Source organism: Eurosta solidaginis, chromosome 1 (assembly GCF_040869045.1).
Source record: "Eurosta solidaginis isolate ZX-2024a chromosome 1, ASM4086904v1, whole genome shotgun sequence".
NCBI lineage: Eukaryota > Metazoa > Arthropoda > Insecta > Diptera > Tephritidae > Eurosta > Eurosta solidaginis.
Genome location: NC_090319.1, coordinates 163,407,344 through 163,412,557, shown reverse-complemented (window position 1 = coordinate 163,412,557; position 5,214 = coordinate 163,407,344). Strand labels below are relative to the sequence as shown.

Below are 5,214 nucleotides of genomic sequence, written 5' to 3'. Positions count from 1 at the left end.
AATTGAACACATTAGGGAAATTAATAATTTGTTTTGTTTGTTGGTGCAAAATCATATGCAACAAAATATTAATTTCCCTACTTATTAACTAAATTAACATATGTATATCTAGTGAATTTAAACAATAAATATAAACCAACCATGCCGAAAGATATAAAGCGCGTATCCTTCACCAACGTAGAGAACGTACCATCATCCTCTTGTAAGTTCCATCACATATACATCTGCATAAGTTATCATAAACTCGGGTTTTTTTCTTTTCCAGATAAAAAGTCACAAGCTGCAGAGTGTGCAGGTTGCAAGGCGTTGGATGCAAAGATAACAAATTTGCAAGGTAAGTTATTTAATGGGTATACTAGTCACAGTTTTAGGCGATTTGTCGCTCCCCCGGCAAATACATGCACTCATCCGTCAGCTCACGATGATGCATACAAAATCTTATGTGTAGGGCCTATAAATTTCAGTCCAAGGGTTAAATTAATGCACCATCGGTAATATGCGTTCTCTAACTACTCCCCTGTCATATCGAAAAATTATGTAAACAAATCTGTTTATATTTTGAGAAGTTCTGGATGCATAACATAAATCGTCAACTTCCACTTAACCAGGTATTTTCAGGAATTTACAGCCATCCCTTGACTTTAATAAAAAAGGAAAATTATTGTGCTACGGATTTTTACTTTGCAACATGCATTAGCTGCTTAGGCACGTCTAAAGGTTGCCAATATATTACCTTTTACGTTTGTGAACCTGGCTTTTTAACTAGAGGCAAGAGACTGCCACCATTTGGAATTGGAAGATTCAATTCCCAAAAGCGAATAAAAAAATCTATATGGTAACGTTTTACAAGACTGTGCACCACCTAATTTTTATCAAAAATTATCAAAGATGGTATCAAATGACGCGTCTCGACCTCCGTTTTAAGAATCTGAAAGCAAAAATTTTATTCCTGTCGAAAGTTATTCACAAAAATCCGTAAAATGACCGCGAGAGGGTCCGAAATATGGGGCCCGATCCATAGTTTTTTGCATAGAACACCTTTCTGCATTGGGGACCTTCGGCCGCGCTTATAAAAAATTACCATGGTTGGGTCCGATACCGGTTTGGGAATCAAAACTAAATGCGCGCAGAACACCTTTTTGCATTAGTGTGTGTGTGTGTGTACAACAAACATAAAAAAAAAAAAACAACCACATGAAAATTAGAACCGATTTCTTGCTTATACCTGTTTGACAGAAATAAAAATTTTAATTTTCGCTACGGGATTCTAAAAACGGAGGTCGAGGCGCGTCTTTTGATACCAAATTTGATAAAAATTAGGTAGTGCGCCGTCTTGTGAAACGTTACCCTGTTTATATATAAATAAGCTACACTCAAATTTTTACCGTGTGGTCCATTTAAATTAAATATACACCAATTTGTTAAAAAAATTGATTCAGTACATAGGGGGTAATTTTGATATGTATGGAGCGTGGCATCTGATATATATATCAACAATACCAGGGCAATGATACTTGGCAAGCAGATGCCTAATATCAAATTTATATCAGTGGAAAAAAGTGGTAAGAATTGGAAAGGAGGGTGTGGTTCTTTCAATGTCACATATCCTTAACAGATTAAGTCACGTTACATAAACTTAGCATATCTGATATTGTTAAATTCATAGCTTTAAGGAGAAGTGGGGTAAATGGGAATGACGGTCGTGACATCCCCCATACAATATAAATCCAAATCAAACCAATATACTTATTTTCAACACAAAAACAGCATATGTTGGAAAGTTCCAAAACTCTAAGAGATATCAGCAAAAAAATTAAAATTTTTGTGGTTGTTGAAATTTTGATGATTTCAATGCATATTCCATTAGTGCACCATTTACGATTCAGGGTAATAAAAGAATTTTTGTTAAAAGTTTACACCTTTTCCAGTCAAGTTCAGAAAATTACAATAGAAGATCAGAAATTCCAAATTAAACTCAGAAAGTTACAATTTAAGTTCAGAAAATTTAAATTCAAGTTCAGATTGTTATAAGTAGGGTGTTCTTTCTCAAAAACTATTACAATTTTTCCTGTTTGCTTGCAATTGACTAAATTTTAGGGCAGGACAAAGTTTGCCAGTACGCAAATTTTTTATAAAAAAAATTTTATTGGCATAGCTAAAAGCTCTACATGAATGCAAGATCTGTTTGGTAATTTGTGTTTTTTTTTTTTACTTTCAGAAACCGTCGGAAACCTGAAGGAGACCATTTTGTGTAAGAATGTTAAATATATTTCTATATACATATTACATTTACCTTGATTCAACTTTATTTTCTTTAGCTTTTATGTCTTCTCAAAATGCTGCAGTGATGACTGCACTTGCAGACCAAAAAGTAGTAATGAGCAAGTTAGTTCAAAAAGAAGCTGTAGCGTGCTCATTAAAATCTTGCTTTCCTCTGTCGTGTACAGAGGATTTGTTTAAGATTGATGAAAAGGTTGTACCTGAGAATCGGAGTTTGTTTGTGGTAGCGTGATGATAGCGTGCTCCGCCTATCACACCGTATGCCCTGGGTTCAACTCCCGGGCAAAGCAACATCAAAATTTTAGAAATAAGATTTTTCAATTAGAAGAAAATTTTTCTAAACGGGGTCGCCCCTCGGCAGTGTCTGGCAAGCGCTCCGATTGTATTTCTGCCATAAAAAGCTCTCAGTGAAAACTTCTCTGCCTTGCAGATGCCGTTCGGAGTCGGCATAAAACATGTAGGTCCCGTCCGGCCAATTTGTAGGGAAAAATCAAGAGGAGCACGACGCAAATTGGAAGAGAAGCTCGGCCTTAGATCTTTTCGGAGGTTATCGCGCCTTACATTTATTTATTTTTTTTTTATTTTTTCCAACAGTGAAAATTATAAATAATCATTTGGGTTTGAGGAACTGTAGGTCGAATTTTCTTCATTTACGTTTTCTAAAATCGGGTTAATTTTTTCAGAAAGGGAACTCCGCCTACCACATGGAAGGTCCTGGGTTCAAGTCCCGAGAAAAATCCCAAACATTTAGAAACATATTTTTTCAATTAGAAGAAAGTATTTCTCGGCAGTGATTTGGCAAACACTAAGCGTGTATTTGTGCATGAAAAGCTTCTCAGTGAAAATTGATCTAACTTGCAGATGACGTTCAGAGTCGGCGTAAGCGTTTTAGTTCGCGTCTCGCCAATTTCTAAGAAAAAACAAAAAAAGCGCTATGCAAATTGAAAGAGAAGTTCGGCCTAAACCTCGTGGGTACATCACGCCAAATATTAATTTTACTCAATTTCAAAAACTTAAACTAATTGTCAGTACGATAAGCGCTCTTGGCTGAGAATATGGAGTTTGGTTACACCCGATCTTAGACTAAATTTTAATTTTTAAATAAAAAATTAAAAACGAATAGGTGGAAAATTTTTCAAATCTCAATAGATAGTAATTGGTGAATCGGATTAATTACATACGTAAACTAATGATCACGCCTACTTATTAAATCCATATTGTATTATCATTTTCACAAATAGTTTGACAGATTCATATTTATCGTTGGCGTAAAATCGGTTACGTCATTGCAGAAGAAATACGGACCCAGGAAAAACATTTCAGAAACTATTTTCCATAGCCTTTTGCTGTTTTTCTTCATTGTACTTTCCTCTGGACAGTAAACATTTGTTTTAAAATTTTCTTAATTACTTATCGGTAGCTCAATTCATAAAGTCCCTAACCAACAAATACAAGATATGTGAAAAATTCTTCTTAAAAACAATTTTTGGTTATGGACTTTGTGAATGGAGCTAAAGCTATGTTTTCCTTGGAACGATTTTGTATCATACATGGTCTATACTAATAATCATTTTCACTTTCACAGATTTCAACACTTAGGAACTTGCTGCAAAATTCGGTTAAGAAAAACCTTGAAAAAGTCCTCAGCAGTGCAGTCATAATGGACAACAATGTTGACGGGACGCATGGGAAGAAGGGCCTTAAAGACCACTCAAAGTTTTATTCAGTTTTCTTGGGTAACATCCGTAAAAAGTATTAAATTTACATAATCTTGATATTTTATTATTTTGCAGAATCTATTATAAGCCTGTCTTCCAATGATGAATCGGAAGAACAACTTAGAAAAGCAATGCAGTTGCACAAGATGCGGGTTTTTCAAAAAAAGGCGGCATGGCGAAGGCAGTAAAAACATTGCCAGAAAGTCTGGAGTAAACTGTTTTTCACTTTTTCAGTTTTAGTTGAGAAAGTTGCAATTGAAGTTCAGAAAATTACAAATGAAGTTCAGAGTGTTCAATTAGAGTTCAGAAAATTACAATTGAAGTTCAAAAACTCGGATTATAATTTTCTAAACTTCAATTTAAAATTCTGAATTTCAACTGCAACTTTCTAAACTAAAACTAAAAAAGGTGTAGCTCTTTAATTACATAAGAATGATGAAACCTTGAAGGTTAATTTTTGAAAAGAATTTAAGTATAGTTAGAAAATTTTGAATTATAATTTTTTAGTTTTTATATATAAGTAATTTTAATTTATATTAGTTCCTAAGTTGAAGGTTAATTTTTGAAATGAATTTGAGTTTAGTTAGAAAATTTTGAATTATAATTTTTTAGTTTTTGTATACAAGTAATTTTAATTTACATTAGTTCCTAAGTTTATATATTGTGAAGTGATATATATGAAGTGATATCTATACATAAATACTTTTATAATTTAATTAAATTAATCAAAAATGCATTTTTACTAGTTGAGTAATTTTGAATTATACTTTTAAGTTATTATATACGTAGTTATATGAATTTTTATTAAAATCTATTCCAAAGTATTATGTATTGAAGTGATAAATTTTAAAGTGATATATGTGTATATATACATACTTTTTATATATATTAAATATAATGAATAAAATGAATTTGAGCAAATTTAACAATTTTCAAGTAGTTTTTCAACCCGACTTGGACTAATATATTAACTAGTAGGATGGTGATGCAAATATCGACTAGTATGTCAACTGGTATTACAATGATGCATAGACTGAGTAGTATGCCAACTGGTATGTTGATGTTGAATACACTGAGTAGTATGTCAATTGGTATGATATTGGTGTATATAATAACTAGTATATCATCTGGTATAATGCTGGCGAAAAGGCTGACTAGTGTGTCAATTGGTATGACCCTAATGGGTATGCTGACTAGTATGTCATCTGGTATGATG

The 5,214-nt window shown here is 32.9% G+C and overlaps 1 long non-coding RNA gene across 1 annotated transcript; it reads left to right on the top strand.

The window, feature by feature from the left end:
* The first annotated feature begins 498 nt into the window (after positions 1-498).
* Positions 499-4,715, top strand: LOC137239387 (uncharacterized). Its single transcript, XR_010949353.1, has 4 exons — positions 499-608; positions 2,219-2,251; positions 3,866-4,016; positions 4,074-4,715. It is a non-coding gene; the product is annotated as an uncharacterized lncRNA (long non-coding RNA).
* Positions 4,716-5,214: the final 499 nt, after the last annotated feature.